Source organism: Zea mays, chromosome 3, assembly GCF_902167145.1.
Source record: "Zea mays cultivar B73 chromosome 3, Zm-B73-REFERENCE-NAM-5.0, whole genome shotgun sequence".
NCBI classification, from domain to species: domain Eukaryota; kingdom Viridiplantae; phylum Streptophyta; class Magnoliopsida; order Poales; family Poaceae; genus Zea; species Zea mays.
The window spans coordinates 83,432,129-83,444,249 of record NC_050098.1 but is presented as its reverse complement, the minus strand read 5'-3'; positions in this window follow the sequence as shown (position 1 = coordinate 83,444,249).

Here is a 12,121-nt window from a genome sequence, read left to right as displayed (position 1 = left end):
AAAAGATATAGAAAAGAAAAATTTAGAAAAAACTCAGCTGGGCCACATTTCTCGTGGCAGGACCACCACCTATTTCCCTAGTCGGCCCACTCCCTCCACCTGCGGCCCATCTAGCCAACCTAGCTACACTCGCCAGCATGATTTACCTCCGTGTGCCGACGCATGGGCCCGCTCGGCCAGTGGCTCACTCGCGCGCGTCCACAACTTGAGCCGCTGTTCTGCGGGTCCCACCTGGTCAGCCCCCCTGTCGCCCCAGCACCTGTTCTTCATCTCCACGGAAGATCTTCGCCGAATCCGTGCTTCCAGCCGTGAATCTCGGCGGTAACAAACTCTGCAACAACCCCCGGTTGCTCGGCCATCGTTGGAGCCTCCTGGTGTATATATATCGACCGGCGTCCTGTGGTTTCATTCACTCATAGACCAGCGAAACGCGAGCGCCGCCGCGGACCAGGAACCTCAAGTCGCCGCTGGGCGGCATTTACTGGTTGTCGCGCGCTGCATCGAAAGGAAAAGGGCAGAGGGTTCGCCATAACACCACGAAGGTATCCGTGGCCCTTGTGTCCGAGGAACACTTCTAGAAACCGCGCAATTTCTCATCGGGGTGCCATCTTCGCCGCGGATCTGCCCTGCTTCGTTGCCGTGGAGTCCTGCTACACGATTCGGGGTGAGTTGTACCTAGATCGATGCGCATTTTTCTCCTCTTTGTATGGGATCGAACCGTATCGCGATTAGGTTACCGGGGTGTGGGGTCGCCTGCTCGCCGGTGGTGCTCCACTTGCCCTCTCCCTGTCGCAACCGGGAGGTGGAAGATGATCTTTTGGCCGTTGGATGGGTCGTGGATGGTCGAGATCACGCCACCACATACCCTTTCGTTCGTCAGATCCTAGCCATCGATCCTCGATCTAATGGTTAGGACGGCGTACCGGTTCGACGTCTCATCCGGTGCGTTGGATCGTGATCGGGCGGCCCACATCATGCTCCGGTTCACTTAAAGCATGATTCTAATCTGGGCCCTCAATTCTGATCGGACGACTCAAGTTGGCCGATACCCCTTGGCCCGCCTATTATGCATAAGAGCCCCTGGCTTTCTTAAAAATAAAACCCGCCGTCCACTCGGATTGTTTACTGAGCCTGAGAAAGTTTATGATTTAGCTCCTGCACTTTATAGAATTTGATGCCCAGTTTAGAGAATTAAAAAATCAGTAAAAGAAATTAGAAAATGATTTTTAATGTGAAAATAAATGCTAGAAATGGTATAATTCATAGAAAATTCATATTAAGTCTAAATTAGTCCATTCCAGTTCCTATAATTTTGTAATATTATTGTTATCATTTAGTGCCACTGTTTTGATATGAAAGCCACATTAAAATTGATACCCTAGTTAATCTTGTACAAAACACGTAGAATCTTTGGAAATCCATAACTTAAAATCTATAACTCCAAAATTAATAATTCATGTTCCTGTGATCTTATTTTAATATGTAGATTATTAATATGTATTTTGTTCTTATGTTTGGTGTGATGTTAATTTTGCCTATACCATGTTTGTGTGTATTGCTACGACTAGCGCGAGGTCACGAGTCATCTGAAAAGCAAGTTGGTACCTAGAATCTCAAGTCCCAGGCAAGTTGTGTCCTTGATCACTTCTTTTTACCCAGTCATGTATTGATTAATCATAATGATCTGCATAGGTTAATTTTGATGGGATCCAATAGGTTACCCCAGTTTTGGCTATCTTTATACCCTGTTTTACCACTAAATATTTTTGGGTAGTACTTGCTATTGCTTTATGTGGTTTTTGGGTATGGAGATACATTATTCATAATTACACTTTTATTATCAGTTTATTATTACTGTTCATGTTAAGATCATTATGTTAATGGGAACATGGAGTGACCACCCGGGAAAACAGTGCTACCACAAGGGTAGTATGGGATGCCCTTGGCTGATTAACTAGGAAAGCTAGTGGATGACTACCTTACCCGAAAGGGGCAAGGGCAGTAGGAGAGTGGTTAGTGTAGGGAGGTACTTGGGTTGATTTTGCTGCAATGGCGGTCAGGTGAGGGATCCCTGCACTGGAGCTTCCTATAAACTGTAGCGGGTTTTATGAAGCTAGTGGAACTTTGTGAAGGCCTCGTAGTGTTACCCTGCCTCGCTTCCTTGGTAGAGGTGTATGGGGCCCATACAACCCCATGGCAGATGGGTAACATGACTTGTGGGTAAAGATGTGCAACCTCTGCAGCGTGTAAAACTGGTATATTAGCCGTGCTCACGGTCATAAGTGGCTTGGACCCTCACATGATTAACTTATGGAACTAAATTCAATTTTTCATATGCATTGCATCACAGGTGATGTTGTTACTTCTGTTCTACTACTTAATTGGGTTGGTATTTACTTATACTTAGTAGTTGCTAATAAAATTTTGACCAACTTTAAAAGCAATGCTCAGCTTCAACCATCCTCTTGGTAAGCCTTACACTTCACGTGAGCTCCCACCTTTGGCAAATTTATGCACATTATTCCCCACAACTTGTTGAGCTATGAACGTATGTGAGCTCACTCTTTCTGTCTCACACCACCCCATAGGTCAAGAACAGGTACCACAAGATGAGGCGCATGGAGGATGTCGTGACGAGTTCGTGAGAGGTCTAGGCCATCGTCTCCCAGTCAACTTTGGGTTGCTAGACCGTTGTCATCTTATAATGTAATTATTTATTTATTTTGTGCAGAACTACTATTATATAGTAAAGATGTGACATTCGATCCTGTGCCATGATTCATCATATGTGTGAGACTTGGTCCCAGCACACCTGGTGATTATTTCGCGCCCGGGTTTTGGACCCTAAAACCCGGGTGTGACAAATCCCTCTCGCGTCACTCTCGCATTCTCACCTTCTTTCAAGCCGAAGGTATTGATGTAATATAAATATCATTGATGTTTACCCTCATTTATAAAATGAGAATATAAATAATCTAGCGATTTGTGATGGTTATTCGTATTCATTTGTGTTTCATGTGTCTCTATTTATATTTGTTCACTAAAATGACGAAGGTATGCCCATCATGACCTTCGTCTGAAGATCATTATATCCCAAAGGAGATAATGATTCGAAGGACGAAGGTCTCTAATCGTTAACAATTGTGTTGCTTTGTTCTTGATGTATAGCATTCGAGAACAAGGACCAACAAGGACCATCTTCAAAATGCTTATAGATCAGATTTTATAAGGGTTCAAAGTTGGCTAGTTTATTTTAATTTCAGAAGTTCCAATTTGAACCCAAAACTGAATTTCTGCAAATTACTCTAAATTTCTCCACACAACTTGGAATTCTCCAATTATGAAATTTGTTCACTTTTCCAAGTTCTACAACTTTGGTATATGGACTTTTAGCTAAATCCTTCTAGATTTTGAATTCCTCTTTTGGGCTAGTTTTAGGGGTTTCAAATGTGGCTACTGTTTCTTCTAGTGATTCATCCCTCTGATCCCTCCACCTAGAGCAAAGTTACTCTCTAGCTCAAGATCTAATATTTTATACACATAGCTCATATCCAAAATGTCTTGGTTTAGAGTTTTCTTTACTTAACCATCTATTCCAAGCAAAGCTCAAGTTAAGGTTTGGAGTTATTCCAGCTCCTTAAGTGCTTCTTCCACTTGACCATCATTCCAAAACAAGGCCACTCTAGGCTCTAAGACTTACCTTTAGCACCTAAGAATCCAAGTCAATTTGTTACTTGCTTAAGAGATGACCTACTCCTGTTTAGCTTAGGTCCTTAACTAAGTCCTCTACTCTACACACAACATCACCTTATTGTAAAATTTTGATCTAGTGAATGCATTCTAGATGTAACAAGCAAGTTAATGCAAATGCAAATGCTTATGATGACATATTAGAGTTTTAGTTGTCATAACACCAGGGGTGTTACAGCATGGGCGCTCGAGCGCATGCCGCCGTGCCACCGCCGCCTGGGAGCCGGGCCGCCTCGCCTCCCCGCCTGCTCGCCTTCGCCATGAAGTGGAGCACGTGTTACGACCGCGCCCCTCCCTCTTCCTCTTACCCCCTCTTCCTCTCCCCCATTCACTCCGAAGCTCGCCGGAGCCCCTGCTCCCCTCGCCATCGACCCCCGTTGCCGGAGCCTCGCCAAGGACCGCCTAGTTGTGCCCCTGTTCCATGGCCGACCCCTGCTCTTCGATTTTGTCCCTGTGAAAGAACTAGTGAGCAAGGTTGAAGATGACACAAATTTTGTTCTATTTTCAAACTATGTTTAATTTAGTTTAAGATTTACCGCAGTGATTTGTTGTTTAAATTTGTATATATTGTGAAATTGAGATCATGAGGATGTTGAGCGAATAGTATCAAGTGTATGTGATGGACTATTGTTTCTATTATATATCACATTGTGTACGTTAATTTGTTTATGTCCGTTAAAACTATTTTGGAATTAGTTGTTTAGAAAGAATAAAAGGATATTGTAGACCATATATTTGTAACAAAAACACTAGATGAGTAATTTCACGGTTAACTTTGCTCATGAAGAACTTTAGAGTTTTAGTCAAGATGTATGTGCTTATAGGTTCATATGACTAATTCATATTTACTAACAAATAACAGAGTTTCTACTAACATTGAGATAATATAAGTAGTACCCACGTTCACCATAATATAAATAGTATAGTTAAATTAGTAGTTTAATTTAGTTATAATAATACTAAAGTTATTTGGTCTCTAACTAACATTGTAACGACCTGTATCATTTCCTTTTATAAAGAGAGAATAAAACTAGAATATGACCCAAGATGTATGGTAGAAATAATTAATTAATAATTAATCCAATTTCATAGAGTTTGATTTAATCACTACATCTAAGTCATTATATATGAATTTATAAATGCATTTTCATATAGATTTCAATAGTAAATTCTCGAAACAAAATTAGTATTTTATGTCATAGAAAATGAGATGGACGTAGATGTGAGTAGACTTATATTATAGATACAAATCAAGTTCTATTTTAGACATTTTCCTTTTATAGGTATGATTTTTTGGTATATGTTTATTTGTGTAATGGTGTATGTTTATTTATGTAATGGTGTATGTTTATTTATTGGTGTATGTTTTCTTTTTGTATGTACGTTGTACGAATCTATATTAGAAACTGATTTCCTGGTAGAGGACTCAAATACGTTTGAAGACAACCCGCATGACACTTTTGATCAAGGCAAGTGGATTCTCCTTCTGCATTTCTTATTATACCCAAATAATGCATACAATAATATTTAATTTTGGATATGTGCATAAATTTGATAGGTTTGGCCTAAATAGGATTGCCTAGAAATACCATCCTTATTCCTTGATTAACCTAGGATAAATACTTTGCTTAGTAATTATGCTATTGCTCAACTTTATCTTTATGATGTCACTCTTTTAAAGATATTATTGTTCCGAAGATGAAATTTATATTATTGATGTTAATCCGATGTTTAAACAAGATCATGTTGTATTAAACAGAACATGGAGTGACCACCCGCGAAAATAGTGCAACCACGAGTGCTATCATGGCTCTAGCTATAGTAAATAGCTTTATAGACTTTGTTCTTAGCAACCCTACCTGAAAGATGGGCAAGAGGGGGTGTCAGTGGTTTGGTGGCAGCTCACGTTAACATGGGGTGGTAGTCTTGACTAAGGTACCTCGCCTAGAGGGTCACTAATACTGACGTGGAAACCTTAGCGGGTGGCTTTGTACTAAGGATATTTTGTGAAAGCCTCATAGTGAATCCCTTGTCATTCACCTTGGCAATGTTTAAGGGTCCGTACAACCTAGGCTAGAGGGGATACACGGCTTCTGGTGAAGTTGTACCACCTCTGCAGAGTGTAAAACTGATATGTCAGCGGTGCTCGCGGTTAAGAGCAGCCTGGACCCTCACATGATAAGTGAACTTAAAGATGGAGAATAAATTGTGATCACATGGTTTTTAAGTGGTTTGCTTAAGTGGTTTCACTTAAGTGCTTTTGAGATATAATCATAGGCTCATGATTAATTGGATATTGGGATACACTTACAATTAGTAAGCTAGGTGTTGTTAATAAAATATTGACCAACTAAAATGCTCACCGCTTAACCATAGCCTACCTTGTTAACCTTGCATAATTCCTCCCATTTGTTGAGCCCCAACCATAAGTGAGCTGACCCCTTGCTAAATTTTTTATCAAAAGTTGAGAGGAAGATTTTGACGAAGATGTTGACTTGTACTAAGTCTAGCAATGCTCCAGTCATCTTACTGTGGGAGATTGCCCATGTTATTTATGTTGTACTTTGATGATAATATTGCTTAAGACTCTTAAGTCTAGATGATGTAATAAAGTTATTATACTCTCTTTTACGCCTTTATTGCTTTGTCTTTTGATATATTACACTTGTGACGTCAACATATGTGTGGAAAATTGATCATGTCACACATATGCTATGCATTCGGTTTTGCCCCTAAAACCAGGTGTGACAGTATAGTTGAAATGGCTCGCACAAAGACCAGACTCCAAAAAGCAACCAGACCTCAGGGTATGCCCCATCATCAGTTAGCTCCTCGGCATGAGGGGAGCAACAGTGGGAGTAATGATCCCATATGAGACTTGGAAGCTAGAGTCGAGCATCTGACTATGGAACTGCGACTTGCAGGATGGGAGCGAGTGTGTGCTAGTCGCCGCATTGCTGAGATGTCAGGAGAAGTGGAGCACATGCAACAGGAGTTGGTGGAGCGTGATGAGGCTATAGATTGGGCTGTGAATTCGTGATCCATAGCCTATGATTGTGAGGCGACTGCCCGAGCTCGTGTGGAAGAGCTGAGTCTTGCCCTGGAAAATCTGCATGTGCACAATAACATCTTGCACGAAGAAGTGCAAGTGTTATATATGACCAACTGCATCCATACACACCACTAGAAGTTGCCGAGATGGGCACGACGACTAGGTTGACCATGCTGCTCAATCTGGGATTGCCCTCACCAACTGGTGAGACAATCACACCTCCGGTACTGCCGGTCGAACAACAGGTGTAGTACTTCAGGTCAAGGTCGTCAGCTACCCCGCCGAACAACGAACAGTACTGTGAAAGCACACGCTGTGCAGCATCCTGCATGACTGCCTCGCTAGTGTCCCGCTCAGTGATAGAATAATGGTCTGAGAAGGCCTCTGCACCCAGGAGATCATCGTCCGGATGGCGCACTAGGCTGGTAGCCTCCACTGGTCTAGGTATAACCCGCGACGGTGCTGGTAGACTACATAGCGGTACTCGATGGACCAAGTGTGTCGGTCCAAGGCCCAACGCAGCAAGGTGTCGAGAGTGTCGTGGAAATGACAATCGCGAGTGACGTCCCGAGTGATGGGTCGGGTGATCCATCCTTCCGGCTCCTGCTCCTCCAAGAGCTCCGTGTTGTGGCCCGAACTGCCACCATCGTTGTCGTCTCCGTCTCCGTCAGGGTCTCCTCCAGCAGCCGGGATGCCCTATGGTGGTGTAGGGGCATCTCTGGCTGAGGCGAAGGGGAGGGCTGCCTCCAGACGCCACCTCCTGCTAAGGCAAGGGGGAAGAGTCCTGCTGCTCCTGCTCCTGGCGTCGGCGCTCCTACTCCTTGTGCAGTCTCTCTAGGTGGCTCGACTGTCCTATCACCGTGCGACGCAGTGGACGCTCTGCAAGGCGGGATGGCAAGAAAGGGATCACCGACTTACGTGTAGTGCATCTAAGGTGGGCCATCTACAAAAGACATCGTAAGCACAAGAGTGAGAATAGAACTATATGACCAGCAAGTAGACAAAAAGCAAAGTGAGATAAACATTTTGTAAGATGAGTATCTAGATAAAATTATAACATAGAATTGGTCGAGATGACCAACTTTTGAAGTGGCACCAAAGGTCAAGATGATAATAAGGGTCTATAGTCCTTAGGGCGACCATTATAGTCTAGGTTAGCGGTCCTATAGTCAGCAAGGCTTTGATATCACTTATGTCACACCTAGTTTTGGAAGGCAAACCGAATACGAACCATGTACGTGCTAGGATCAGAAACTCACATACACAGCGATTACATAGTTGGACATCATCACACATTGCTCAAAATAAATAGTGGAAAAGGTACTTTATTACATCAAGATATCCAAGACATCCACAGAGTCATTAACATAACATAGTCATTAACGTGATCAAAGTGCGGAATACGAAACGTAGCAGATAAGGCCTTCACAAGAGCTGACTAGGGGTTTGCCACTAACATAACTAGAACTCATCGTAGTCCTGGAACTCCTCAAAGTCCTCCATGTTGCCTGCATCTCCTCCTGAGCACTGATTGCAATGGGGACAACCTGGGGTGGGGTGGTATTTAAAGCAAGGGTGAGTACACATCAACATACTCAGCAAATGTCCCGTCTGGCTAAAGTGGACTAGTCATCATCATAAAAGTATCCAAAGTTATTCTAATCAAAGAGGATCCCAAGGCTGCTCTTAACCGTGAGCATGGCTGATATACCAGTTTCTAACACACTTTACCCACGAGTCATGATCCCTTTTTGCTTTGGGTCTATCAAACCCTCAAACATTACCAAGGTGAGTAGACACTATTTCACTACGTAGCCTTTGCAAAGATTCCCCAGAGGTCATAGCCACCCGTTAGATTTCTCTAGTTTGATAAACAGAGTACATCTCCCAAAGGAAGGGTGACTAACAAAACCAAATCGAGAACCTCTGCAACCAACCTCGGTAGAGCAAGTACTGTGCCAGGACCCCATTGACGGCCCTATGGCGAAGCCAACTACTCCTCTGGTTCCTCTAATTAACCAGCTAAGGGCGTCCCATTCCACCCTCATGGTTGCACTGTTATTCCGGGTTGTCACTACCCAAATAGGTCCTTATAGAGAGGTACTCAGGACACAACCTGAGTCCCCTGAAGTATCACAAGAACATAATCGGGATAACATCATCGTATCATAAATATTCACATCATGTTCATTGATTAAAGTAAAGCAATAGCATAAAGCTAACCATGATAACCCAAAGGTAAACTAGGATAAGTAAATTTAGACTAGAGAAACTAGTATATCAGCCGTGGCAGAGCAAGTATTGTGCCCGGATAAACATAGTACTTCTCCCCATAGGAAGGGTGACTAACAACACCAAATCGAAAGAACCTCAGCAACCAACCTTGGCAGAGCAAGTATTGTGCCCGGACCCCATTGATGGCCCTACGGCAAAGCCGACTACACCTTAAGTTCCTCTAATTATTCAGCTAAGGGCGTCCCATTCCACCCTCATGGTTGTACTGTTATCCTAGGTGGTCACTTAACGAATAGGTCCTTACGAGGAGGTACTCAGGAAACAGCCTGAGTCCCCTAAAGTATCATAGTTCATCATCATAATCCAGAATAACATCATCGTATCATAAATATTCACATCGTGTTCTTTGATTTAAAGTAAAGCAGTAGCATAATAACCCAAAATGTAATCAAGGACAAGGTAAGTACAAACTAGTCAATCCTTAGGTTTCAATAAAGTAATGTGGGACAATGAATTATAAAGTAAGTAGGACATAATAGGTCAGATGACACTTGCCTTCATCAGGTTGCTGCTCAGGGAAGTCTTCGGCAACACACTTAGGAACCACAGACTGCTCGTTGTCTAAACAAAGCGATCATGCATTCAACATATTTGGATAATGACAAAGAAATAGTACACCAAACATGTACAATCAAGTGAATGCAAGCTCGAAATAATAGTAAAAACACAAGAGGTAAACCTAGGTTCTAGGGTGGACTAATACACCTAGAGGTTCGTGGTTCTCTAAGTACTACTTATCTCAATAGATTACATAACTTAACCTCATTTATCTTAAGGAATTAATTACCAAGTTAAAGTTATTACAGAGGTGAGATCATACATTACATGACATTAACCTCACAAAGTTAATCACATAATTATTATTAGTGTTTTCCCTTTTTAATAAATAAACCATTACTCTACATGCACCTATAGCCTACACATAAAATTAATACATGCAGACAGTGAATGATTATAATTTAAATAGGTAGAGAATAATTTTATGAACATTTTGCAATTTGGATCACTCAATTTGGAATTCATATGAAAAAGATATGAAATAAACAAAATTTGGAATTCAAAATACAAAACTAGATCCAATTCTGCGATAAACTAAAAGGTTAGGGGTCTTTCTGCAAAAATACAGGGGATGCGCGCGAAAACTAAGGATAACGGGTTGATTCTCAAAAAGCCAAGGGTCTCTTTAGCAAAACTACCACACGAAGGGGTACGGGATAATCTCATCCATCCGATCGCAGACGAACGACCATGATCAAATCTGAGCGAGCAAGCGCGCGCGGGGGCCGACAGGTGGGCCAGGGGAGTCAGCGACCTAGGGGCGAGGGGACTGACCGGCCGGGCCTAGCTGTAGGACGCGGGTGAGGAGGCGGATCCGAGCGGCCAGATATGAATCGGACAAGTGGGATCAGATCAGGTTTAATTGAAGTCATGCCATTAGATCTCAAATGGACGTCTGAGATCTGATGGCGAGCTCGGGTTGTGTTACAGGGCTGCCAGTGGCGGCGCCGCCCGATTCCGCGGTGGAGTTTCACCGAAGGCGAGGGCACGACCACAACGAGGGTCTAGGGCGCTGGGAAAGTGCTCAGGCGAGTTCGGGGTGACAAGACGGACTCGGCTGTAGCACGACACCGGCGCAGAGACACCAGCGGGCACGGTCCGCAGCGGAGTGGCCTGACGGTAGCGCACATCGACTCCGACGAGCAATTGCGCGGACAGCAGGGTAGTAAATGGAAAGTTAAGGGCATGGGTGGGTTGGTTACCTCGAGAGATGGCTCTAGAGCGCTTGAGCAACGACAAGGACATCACGAGGGCCCTGGTCGATGGCGACGGGGACACGGCTGCACGGTGAGAAGTCCGGTGAGCGCGAACCAAGGGAAATAGAGGGGCTAGGGCCAAACCAGAGGGTGTCTTGTATTGCTGGCGAGGAGGCAGAGCTCACCGAGGCAATGGACGCGACATGAGCTCGACGGTGGCCCCGGAACGGACGGCGGACGATGGCGATGCTCCACGGGTGCACGCGCAGTGCGAGAGAGGGGTGCGAGGGGGTCTGCTGGGGAGCGCTACTGTGGCAGCCCTCCCAAGTTATCGGGCCCACGTGCACCAATCCTTGCCTTGATGGCCTCAGATGGCTATGCAAGTGTACCAGGTAACTTAACAAGGCTATCACGAGTTCAACAACTTGAACTCATCATCCCAAGGATCTCCCACCATACATGCATATTACAGTAATCACATTCGATACACACACACTTCAGAGATAAGAGCGGAAGACTTTATAAAACATTCTTTTCATTTCTAAAACTGAAGTTTATTACATAGGAAGGTTACATTTATTACAAGTCCTGATATACTCAAAGTGCATAACTTATTACAATAGTAGGAAGGTAGGAACCCTCCAAAGCTTATACACAAGCCTAACTAATCCTCCCCCAGAACTGGAAACACCCTCCTGCCTCCGAATCACTTAGAGTACTCCTCATCACCTACAACAACATGGGTTCGAAACCCTGAGTACGGAGTGTACTTTCGCAAGTCTTACCCGACTAAGGAAAAAGACTCTCAAGGATATGCTGGTTAAATAGGAATCAAGGAAAAGGCTTTAGCAAGAATCGACTTAGATACTTTTGCGGAAATAGCTTATTAAAGTGAGTCCTTACTTTCAATATTTTAACGCCAGATTAAATATTAATAGACTCTGGTTGCATCTAGTCTAATTTCACCATCTCATCAATACAACATCATTTTTATTCATAATGTTTACATCCTGACCTAGGTTGCAGGTCAGAGATCAAGTCTCCACTGTCCGGGGATATAACGGCGATCCGAATCGATTTACTCAGCTGAGGATCTCTAACCACATGACATATGTAGCACTTAACCCTTGCATATGTCAACCATTCCCCCAGATCCTCCACAACGTGAACCGGTCCGCGCTACCCGGGAGCACAGTACTCCTCCGTCCAGCCTCCAGCCAGGAAGGTACACGCTACTCCCACCATCTCCCACGCCTAGTGTGCGGTTGTC